At 41.6% G+C, this 11167-nt stretch overlaps 1 pseudogene; it reads left to right on the forward strand.

Moving 5' to 3' along the window:
- Positions 1-2752: 2752 nt before the first annotated feature.
- LOC102240809 lies at positions 2753-4240 on the forward strand (annotated as a pseudogene).
- The last annotated feature ends 6927 nt before the right edge of the window (positions 4241-11167 follow it).

The following is an 11167-nucleotide window of genomic DNA, read 5'->3' on the forward strand; positions in this document are numbered from 1 at the left end:
ATTTGAGTTGCTTCCATTTGGGGCTATCAGGAATCATCTTAGCCAACAGTTTTATCCTTGATTTCTTTTAGTCACTAATACCTTGGCCCAGGCTCTAATTTTTATGATCTTAGATGGTTTGCCATCACTACTACAGTGAAACATTTTCAAAACCTGCTGATGGGATGGAGATGTTGACCCCTGATCTTCCCATCTGTGACTTTGGAAGTGATCTACTGATAGAGAAGCAGCAATATCAAGGCCCCAAGCTGACAGGATGGCCTGTTTAGTGTGCTATAATGTAATTTACCGTCCCAACAAATCCTCGGGGACATGACAGAGTGCAACAAAATGCAGTATCCAATATTTGTAGTAAATAGAGTTGAGTGGTTTTTTATCTTGCCTTGTAGAAAAGTGCACACACTCTGTTTTCTTTCACCCATTCTAAGTGTCCAGGGGGTGGAAGAGGGAAGCCTGGTGGGGATACTAGCCAAGCTGGTGCCGCCGATGTGGAACAGCCTGGGATGAGTTAGCACTTAGACCTAACAGGAGAGACTCTCCTGAAAAATGTGCTGTCCCCCTGTTATAATTCACCGTAATGAGCGGGGAACAAAAGGTTGTGAAGGAGAGTGGTGACTGATGGCCGACACGGCCACCCCGTGCTGCAGCTGGCGCAGCTCCCGCTGGCGAAAGGCATAATATATTATTGCTCCAGGTCACATAGTGGTAAATGAACACTTACGGCCGCTATGGCAACTGGATTGATTATCACAGCTACCTCAGGACCAGCCTGGCCCAGCGTTACTAGTGAGCACGTGCGTGCTTCAGTCAGAAGAACACCTCAAAGGCAGTCTGTACAGACTGAAATCTCTGATGACTGCATGTCCCTCCTCTCCAGCCCCTCGCGTCAAGTAGAGACTTTGGGTAAGGCTGGCCCAGATGTCTGGGCCTCTCAGAGGGGCAAGGCAAGACCACCCTGTTAAAAGAATGCCTGCTTTATTGTGAGAGCAGGACAACTATTTGTTGACCCACAAGAATTGTGTCTGCTGTCTAAGTGCTAGGATTTTATCCTGATGAATAGACCTGATTGCAGAAGGAATCTGTAATAACAATCTTTCATCGCCTGTGATGGCAGCTTGGTTCCAATTAATCACTTCAGAGAACGGCAACTCCCATCCGTTGCTGAGCATCACAGGGACACAGGCAGCCTGCAGAGCCTCCAGGAACCTGAAGGATCCGAGCCTGCGACCACGAGGAACCAGACAGAAAGTGGCATTGTGCAGCATTTCTGGATAATCATACCATCCCTGGTGTCTGTAGCAAAAATTCTCATTTTATTTCTCATAGAACCTCTTCTCTGACTTCACTGAGAACCAGCACAGGGTGAGTTTATCTCTATTCTAATATTTTTTTTCTTTTCTTATTTTATTTTTTTTATTTAGTGTCTAAAGCAGTGGTTCTCAACCTTCTGGCCCTTTAAATACAGTTCCTCATGTTGTGACCCAACCATAAAATTATTTTTGTTGCTACTTCATAACTGTAATGTTGCTACTGTTATAAATCGTAATGTAAATATCTGATACGCAGGATGGTCTTAGGCGACCCCTGTGAAAGGGTTGTTCGACCGCCAAAGGGGTCGCGACCCACAGGTTGAGAACCACTGGTCTAAAGTTTTATATATGTCTCCTTTTTCTCTGATTGACCACCCCGACAGCCATTTCAACCCTGTGCAAGCCCCTGCTGCCCCAGTGTCTGCGTCCATTGGTTATGCTAATATGCATGCATATGAGTCCTTTCAATGCTCTCCATCTAACCTCCCTCCTCCCCTGCCATTTCTCTCTGGATTTATTCTTGTTCATTGAATTATGTTGATCATTATATCCCACATATGAGTGAGATCATGTGATATTGATCTTTCTCTGACTGGTTTATTTCACTTAGCATAATGCTCTCCAGTTTCATCCATGCTGTGGCAAATGATAAAAGTTCCTTATTTTTTATAGCGTCATAGTATTCCATTGTGTAGATGTACCACAGTTTTTTAATCCACTCATCTGTTGATGGGCACTTAGGCTGTTTCCAAATATTAGTTATTGTAAATTGTGCTGCTATGAACATAGGGGTGGTGTTTCTGGTTGGTGTTTCTGGTTTCTCGGGATATATTCTTAGAAGTGGGATTACTGGGTAAAATGGGAGTTCCATTTTTAACTTTTTGAGGAAACTCCATACTGTCCTCCACAGTGGCTGCACCAGTCTGCATTCCCACCAGCTGTGCACAAGGGTTCCTTCTTCTCCACATCCTGGCCAGCACTTGTCCTTTGTTGATTTGTTGATGATAGCCACTCTGACAGGTATGAGATGGTATCTCATTGATTTTTTTATTTGCATCTCTCAGATGATTAGTGAATTTGAGCATGTTTTATATGTCTATCAGCCTTCTGTATGTCCTCTTTCGAAAAGTGTCTATTTAGATCCTTTGCCCATTTTTTGATTGGTTTGTTTATCTTCCTTTTGTTAAGTTGTATGAGTTCTCTGTAAATTTTGGAAATTAAACCCTTATCTGAAATATCATGGGCAAATATGTTCTCCCATGCAGTGGGCTTTCTTATTGTTTTGTTGATGGTTTCTTTTGCTGTTCAGAAGTTTTGTTTTTGATATAGTTCCATTTGTTTATTTTCTCCTTAGTCTCCATTGCGCTAGGAACTGTGTCGGTAAAGATATTGCTATGAGGGTGTTGGCGGCCCCGAGCGGCTGCAGCTGCAGCGGTGGGGGAGGAGGCAGCGGGGTGGCATGTAGCCGGGACTATGGAGGGGCAGAGCAGCCGCTGCAAGATCGTGGTGGTGGGGGACTCCGAGTGCGGCAACACAGCGTTGCTTCAGGTGTTCGCCAAGGATGCTTATCCCGGGAGTTATGTCCCCACCTTGTTTGAGAACTACACCGCCAGCTTTGAGATAGACAAGCGCTGCATTGAGCTCAACATGTGGGACACTTCAGGTTCCTCTTACTATGATACTGTCCGGCCCCTCGCCTATCCTGAATCGGACGCTGTGCTCATCTGCTTAGACATCAGCCGACCAGAAACACTGGACAGTGTCCTCAAGAAGTGGCAAGGGGAGACTCAGGAGTTTTGCCCCAATGCCAAGGTTGTGCTGGTTGGCTGTAAGCTGGACATGCGGACCGACCTGGCCACGCTGAGGGAGCTGTCCAAGCAGAGGCTGATCCCTGTTACACATGAGCAGGTGGGACTCTTGGCCTTTGACCTCATCCCAGCCTAGATCTCCCATTTCCGACCCTCTCAGTCTCCGATTTGAAAACACCCTATTTTGTTCATCCCTTGTCCTGGCCTCTAACCTCCGGCCTGATCCCTTGACCTCCTCCCCTCCCCCAGCCCTCTGCCTCCCTGCCCCTTGCTGAAATGCATAACTTCCTTCATGCACTCCATCCTTGCAGGGCACTGTGCTGGCCAAGCAGGTGGGGGCCGTGTCCTATGTGGAGTGCTCCTCCCGGTCCTCTGAGCGCAGCGTCAGGGATGTCTTCCACGTGACCACAGTGGCCTCCCTTGGCGGTGGCCATAGGCAGCTGCGCCGTACTGACTCACGCCGGGTACTGCAGCGATCCACTCAGCTGGCAGGAAGGCCAGACGGGGGAATGGGAACGAAGGCGAGATACACAAGGATCGAGCCAAGAGTTGCAACCTAATGTGAGGAGCCGGGGAGGGGCAGAGCATCAGGAGGGGTGGTGAAGGGCACAATTGTTCCCCTGCCTGCACCCTGGCTTCCTGACCCCCTGACTGGCTGGAACTTCAGGGCAGGTTGAGTGAACAATTCTCCTGGGCAAGGGACCTGGAGGCAGAGGGTACCATCATTCCCCACACTCTCCCCCCCCTCCTCTCCATAGGAAGCTGAGGGTGCTAGCAGAGCAGGCATCTGGATCGGGAGCTGGGTCGGGGCAGGGGGTTTAGGGAAGCTGGCGAGCGGTGACCTTGGTTGAGTCTCAGTATATGAAGAGTGCCTTCCCTCCCTGCCCCCAGGCCCCATATCCTGGTCCTGGCTTCCTTCTGTAAGGAAAGTGTCTATTCCATGAACTTCCCTTTTCCTCTCCTCTCACTTCTACAGCTGTGCTCACTCACCCTAACCTCCAGGCAACATGCACTAAATTACAAAGCAAGTTAAGAAGCCCTTCCCCCCATATACCCACCCGTCCTAGCTCCTCCCTCGCTTCCCCAACCGTCCCCAAATAAAGCCCATGTCCATGGAAAACGGCTGTGGCTTTAGTTTTGTGGCTCTCTAAATACCAGTCTACCAATCTCCAGTAGCAGGAGGGAAAGTTAGACTTCGGGAAGAAGCAGAGGAAGTCATGGGCTGGATGGGCAGTGTCCTTTTAGGAGCCAGAGGTGGGGAAGTGAGGTATCTTGGGAATATTCATCTCAGTTAATGAGCCAAACAATCCTGAAGCCATTAGGGGGTTTTAAAGTGGACTGATGTGCAATTCATTACTCAGCCTCTGTTCTCTTCCATTGGTCTATATGTCTGTTCTGGTGCCAGTGACACAATTTTGAGAACTGTGGCTTGGTAATATAGCTTGATATCTGGTATTGTGATCCCTACAACTTTGTTATTCTTTCTCAGGATTTATGTGGCTATTTGGTTGTTTTTTTTTTAATTCCAGATAAATTTTTGGAGAGTTTGTTTGAAATCTTTGAAATATGTCATTTGTATTTTAATGGGTGTTGCATTGAATCTGTAGATTCCTTTGGGTAGTATGGACATTTTAATGATGTTGTTTCTACCAATCCATGAACACGGTATGTTCTTCCATTTGTTTATGTCTTCCTCTATCTCTTTTTTCAAAGTCCTGTAGTTTTCTGAGTAGAGGTCTTTTACTGCTTTAGTTAAGTTTATTCCTAGGTATCTTAATTTTTTTGGTGCAATGGTAAATGGGATTTTTTTTTTAATTTCTCTTTCTGTGAGTTCATTGTTGGTGTATAAAAAGCCATAGATTTCTGGGTGTTAATTTTGTATCCTGCTACATTGCCAAATACATTTATTATGTCAAGTAGTTTTTTTTATTGAGTCTTTGGGGCTTTCCATGTACAGTATCATGTCATCTATGAATAAGGACAGTTTTACTTCTTCTTTTCCGATTTGGATGACTTTTATTTCTTCTTGTTGTCTGATCACTATGGCTAGCACTTCCAGCAATATGTTGAACAGGACTGGTGAAAGTTGGAATCCCTGTCTTGTTCCTATGGGAAATGGCTTTAGTTTTTGCCCTTTGAGTATGATGTTGGCTGTAGGTTTGTCATTTAAGATTTTTATTATGTTGAGGTATGATCCCTCTATTCCCACTTTGCTGAGGGTTTTTATCAAGAAAGGGTGTTGTATTTTGTCAAATGGTTTTTCTGCATCAATTGATATGATTATATGATTTTTGACTCTCAATTTGGTTATGTGATGTATCACATTTATTGATTTGCAGGTACTGTACCATCCTTGCATCCCTGGAATAAATCCTACTTGGTCATGGTGTATGATGTTTCTAATTTAATGCTGGATCCGATTTGCTAGAATTTTGTTGAGAATTTTTGCATCTATGTTCATCAAGGATATCGGCCTGTAGTTCCATTTTTTTGTGGTGTCTTTATCTGGTTTTGGAATTAAGGTAATTCTGGCTTCATAGAAATAGCTTGGAAGTTTTCCTTCCTCTTGAATTTTTTGAAATAGTCTGAGGATGATAGGTTTTAGTTCTTCTTTGAATGCTTCGTAGAAGTCCCCTGTAAAGCTGTCTGGACCAGGGCTTTTGTTTGCTAGACAATTTTTTATCACTGCTTCAATTTCTTTGATGGTTCTAAACTTATTCAGGATTTTTTATTCTTCCTGAATGAGTTTTGGGAGCTTGTATTTTTCTAAGAATATTTCCATTTCGTCTAGGTTGTCCATTTTGTTGTAATAGAGTTGTTCATATTAGTTTTTCATAATCCGTTGTATTTCTGTGGGATGGTTATTTAATCACCTCTTTCATTTCTGATTTTGTTTATTTGGGTCCTCTCTCTTTGCTTCTTGGTGAGCCAGCCTAGAAGTTCATCAATCTTGTTTATCCTTTCAAAGAACCAGCTCTTGGTTTTGTTGATTTTTTGTATTCTTTTTTTGGTCTCTATGTCATTTAATTCTGCTCTGATCTTTATTATTTCCCTTTGCTTATGCTGGGCTTTTCTTGTTGCTCTCTTTCTAACTCTTTTAGTTGTAGGGTTAGATAATTTCTTACCATTTTTTTTTTCTTGTTTTTTGAGATAGGCCTGTAGAGCTATGAACTTCTCTCTCAAGACTGCTTTCACAGTGTCCCATAGATTTTGGATCATTGTGTTTTCATTGTTGTTTGTTTCCCTGATGCTTTTTATTTCTTCTTTGATCTCTTTGGTAACCCAATCATTTTTTTAATAGCATGCTATTTAGGCTCCAGGGGTTTAATTTTTTCAATGTCTTTATTTTAGTTGATTTCTAATTTTATGCCATTTTGATCTGAAAAGATGCTTGATATGATTTTTATCTTCTTGAATTTGGAGAGACTTTGCCTGTGTCCCAATATGTGGTCTATCTTTGAAAATGACCCATGTGCACTTGAGAAGAACATATATTCTGTAGCTTTGAGGTGAAATGTTCTGAAGATGTCAATTAATTCTACCTGGTCTAATGAGTCATTTAGGATTAATGTTTCTTTGCTTTTTTTGTTGTTGTTGTTGTTTGTTTAGAGGATTTATCCAGTGGTGTTAGTGGGGTACTAAAGTCCCTTACTATGACTGTATTGCTGTCAATCTTTCCCTTGATATCCTCCAGAAATATTTGGGTGCTCCTTTATTGGATGCACATATGTTTACCAAAGTTATATCTTCTTGTTGAATTGCTTCCTTTAGTATTTTGAAGTGGACTTCCTTATCTCTTGTTATGGGCTTTACTTTGAGGTCTATTTTGTCAGGTATAAGTATTGCTACCCCAGCTTTTTTTTTTTTCATTCCAATTCACCTGAAAAACCTTTTTCAATCCCTTTACCATTAGTCTATGTGAGTCCTTTGTTCTCAGGTGGGTCTCCTGTAGACAGCAGGTATATGTGTCATGTTTTCTAATTCATTCAGCTACCCTTTGTCTTTTGAATGGGGCATTTAAACCATTTAAATTTAAAGTTATTATTGATAGGTACTTTTTGTCGCCATTTTTATTCTTTATGCCTATGTTCCTTCTTCCCTTCCTATTTCTTCTTTTTTTTAAAAATATATTTTATTGATTTTTTACAGAGAGGAAGGGAGAGGGATAGAGAGTTAGAAACATCAATGAGAGCGAAACATCGATCAGCTGCCTCCTGCACACCTCCTACTGGGGATGTGCCCACAACCAAGGTACATGCCCTTGACCGGAATCGAACCTGGGACCCTTGAGTCCGCAGACTGACACTCTATCCACTGAGCCAAACCGGTTAGGGCCCTATTTCTTCTTTTTAAAGCAGACCCTTTAGCATTTCTTGCATTGCTGTGGTTTGCTGGTCATAAACTCCTTTAGTCCTTTTTTTGGTCCGTAAAGCTCCTGATTTCACCCTCAACTTTGATTGAGACCCTTGCTTGGGTACAGTATTTTTGAATTCAGACCCTTGCTTTGCTTGACTTTGTATATTTCATTCCCTTCCCTTCTGGCTTGATGTGTTTCTGTTGAGATCAGTTGATAGTCTGATAGGAGATCCTTTTTAGGTAACTTTCTGTCTGTCTCTGGCAGCCTTTAAGACTTCTGCTTTGCCATTAGTGTTTGCCAATTTAATTATGATGTGTCTTGGTGTCGGTCTTTTTGGGTTAATCTTGTTTTTGGACTCTGTGAGCTTCTTGGAATTGTGTGTGTTTTTTCTTCCAAATATCAGGGAAGTCTTCTGTCTTTATTTCTTCAACCTGGTTTTCTATTCCTTGCTCATTTTCCTCTCCTTCTGGTACCTCTTTGTGCAGATTTTGTTTTGTTTTGTGTTGTCCCAAAGTTCCCTTAGGTCCTCTTCCTGTTTTTTATGTGTTTTTGTTTTCCAGTTGCTGCTCTGCTTGGGTATTTTTTTTCCTACCTTGTCTTCTAGCACACTGATGCAGTCTTCTGCTTCTTCTAGTTGACTGTTGATGCTTTCTATTGTGTTCTTTATTGCAGTGATGTCATTCTTCATTTTTTCTTGGTTCTTCATTTCCACTTGATTCTTACACATATTGCTGAATTTGTTTTTCGTCCTTTTCAGCGTCCTTATGATCATTGCCCTGAATTCTTTCTCTGACAAATTGCTTGCCTCCATTTTGTTTACTCCCTTTTCCTGTGATTCCTCCTTTTCTTTGATATGGTGGCTGTTTCTTTGTCTCTCCATTTTTGCTTCTTTCAGTGTCTGGTTATGTAGCTTGCTCTCTCCTGCATTGACTCTCTCTAGGCAATCTCTGAACTTTCTGTCCATGGATTGCCTCACCAGCTGTGTTTACTTTTCCAATTCCAGGTGGGGATTATTCCATTTAGCTGTTCCTTCTATCTGCTCTGTGAGAAGGTGCAGGACCCGGCCATGTATTTCACTGCCACCTTGTCTCTCCCTGCACAAACTTTTTAGGCACCCATGGCTGTGGAGGCAGAAGTCTGTGTGTTTTGGGGTTCGCAGATGAGGCATCTGGTCCCTGGACATTGTGGTTTTAGGGTCCCAGGAGGTATCTGAAGTCTCTCCGGTTGAAGGTAAGGCTGGGCTTCTGATCACAGCCACTCTCCCCTTTAAGATGTCATGGTCTCTGTGGCAGAGCCAGCCACTCAGGCAGAGATTTCAGCAGTAATGGGTGCTGCCCAGCCAGGGTAGCCTGGGCTTCCAGTCCCCAACAGTCCTGTGGAATATAACTGCCCCTCACTTATAAATACAGACACTCCCTGCACATCCACTCACTCTTCTTTCACTCTCTCACTCACACACTATCTTGCAGCCTGCTGTCCCATCAGCCGACATCTTGGATTGAGCCCAAACATAATTTTTCATTAAAATTCTCAACAAAGTGGGAATAGAGGGATCATACCTCAACATAATAATAGCCTTATATGACAAACTTACAGCCAACATCATACTGAATGGAAAAAAGCTAAAACCATTTCCCATAAAAACAGGAAAAAGACAGGGATGCCCACTTTCACCACTCCTGTTCAACATAGTATTGGAAGTGGTAGACGTTACAACCAGACAATAACAATAAATAAAAGACATCCAAATTGGAAAAGAGGAAGTAAATCTGTCTCTATTTTCAGGTTACGTGATAATGTACATAAAAAAAACCTAAAGACTCCATCAGAAAACTACTAGATTTAATAAATGAATTTGGCAACATAGCAGGATATAAATTTAATACCCAGAAATCTCTGGAATTTTTATAACCAATAATGCACTCTCTGAGAGGGAAACTAAACAAACAACCCCATTTACCATTACAAAAATAAATAAATATGATACCTAGGAATCAACTTAACCAAGGATGTAAAAGTCCTGTACTTGGAAAACTATAGGGTATTGAAAAAAAGATATAGAGGAAGATACAAACAAATGTAAGTGTATACTGTATTCATGGGTTGGTAGAATCATTATCATTAAAATGTCCATACTACCCAAAGTAATCTACAGATTCAATGCAATCCCTATTAAAATCTTAACAGCATATTTCACAGACCTAAAACAAATTCTCCAAAAATTGTTATGGCATCAAAAAAGACCCCCAATAGCTGCATCAACTTGATAAAGAAAAACAAAGTTGAAGGAATCACAATACCAGATATCAATTTGTACTAAAATCCCACTGTACTCAAAACAGCTTGGTACTGGCACAAGAATAGGCATATAAACCAAAGGAACAGAACAGAGAATTCATAAATTGACCCAAGTTATTATCCTCATGTAATATTTGACACAGGAGACAAGAGCATACAATGGAGTCAAGACAATCTCTTCAATAAATGGAGTTGGGAAAATTGGACAGATACATGCAATAAAATGAAATTAAGCCACAAACTTACACCATACACAAGAATACTCAAAATGGATAAAAGACCTAAATTTAAGTGGTAAAACCATAAAAACCCTAGAAGAAACCATTGGCAGAAAAATCTCAGACATCTATCCTAGCAACATGTTTTTGGATACATCTCCTAGGACAATAGAAATTAAGGAGAAAGTAAATAAATGGGACTACATCAAAATAAAGAGCTTCTGCACAATAAAAGAAATAATCAATGAAATAACAAGAGTGCCCATTTCATGTGAGGACATATTTGCCAATGATACATCCGATAAGGGGTTAACCTCCAAAATCTACAGAGAACTCATACAACTTAATGAAAGGAAGATAAACAACCCAATTAAAATATGGGCAAAGGACATTGCTCAATAGACACAATCAATAGACACTGCTCCAAAATGGACATAACAGAAGGCAAAGAAGCATAGGAAAAGATGCTCAAAATCACTGATCATTTGAGAGATGCAAATTAAAATGACAATGAGCTACCACCTCACACCTTTCAGAATGGCTGTCAACAACAAATCAACAAACACCAAGTGTTGTTGAGGATGTGGAGAAAAGGGAATTCCCATGCACTGCTGGTGGGAATGAAGACTGGTACAGCCTCTGTGGAAAACAGTTTGGAGCTTCCTCAAAACATTAAAAATGGATCTACCATTTGACCCAGTGATCCCACTTCTAGGAATATATCCCCAGAACTCAAAAACACCCATCAGAAAGAATATATGCACCCCTATGTTCATAGAAGCACAATATACAATAGCTAACATTTGGAAACAGCCTCAGTGCCCATCAGCAGATGAGTAGATTTTAAAAACTGTTGTACATCTATACAATGGAATATTATGCAGCTGTAAAAAATCTCTTACCATTTGCAAAAGCATGAATGAAACTGGAGAGCATTATGCTAAGCGAAATAAGCCAGTCAGAGAAATATGTGTCACATGATCTCACTCATATGTGGAATCTAATTTATTATGTCTCTGGGTCTATTTTTTGTTCATTACTTTAGTAACGAACAAAAAATAGACCCAGAGACATAAAAACATAGAACAGACTGTCAAACCTAAGAGGAAAGGCAGGGGAGGGTGCAAGGGGGAAGGATCAACCAATGAACTCATATGTTTATATGCAGACAGTAGG

The sequence above is a fragment of the Myotis brandtii genome, unplaced genomic scaffold (genome assembly GCF_000412655.1).
Source record: "Myotis brandtii unplaced genomic scaffold, ASM41265v1 scaffold742, whole genome shotgun sequence".
Taxonomy (NCBI): Eukaryota; Metazoa; Chordata; class Mammalia; order Chiroptera; family Vespertilionidae; genus Myotis; species Myotis brandtii.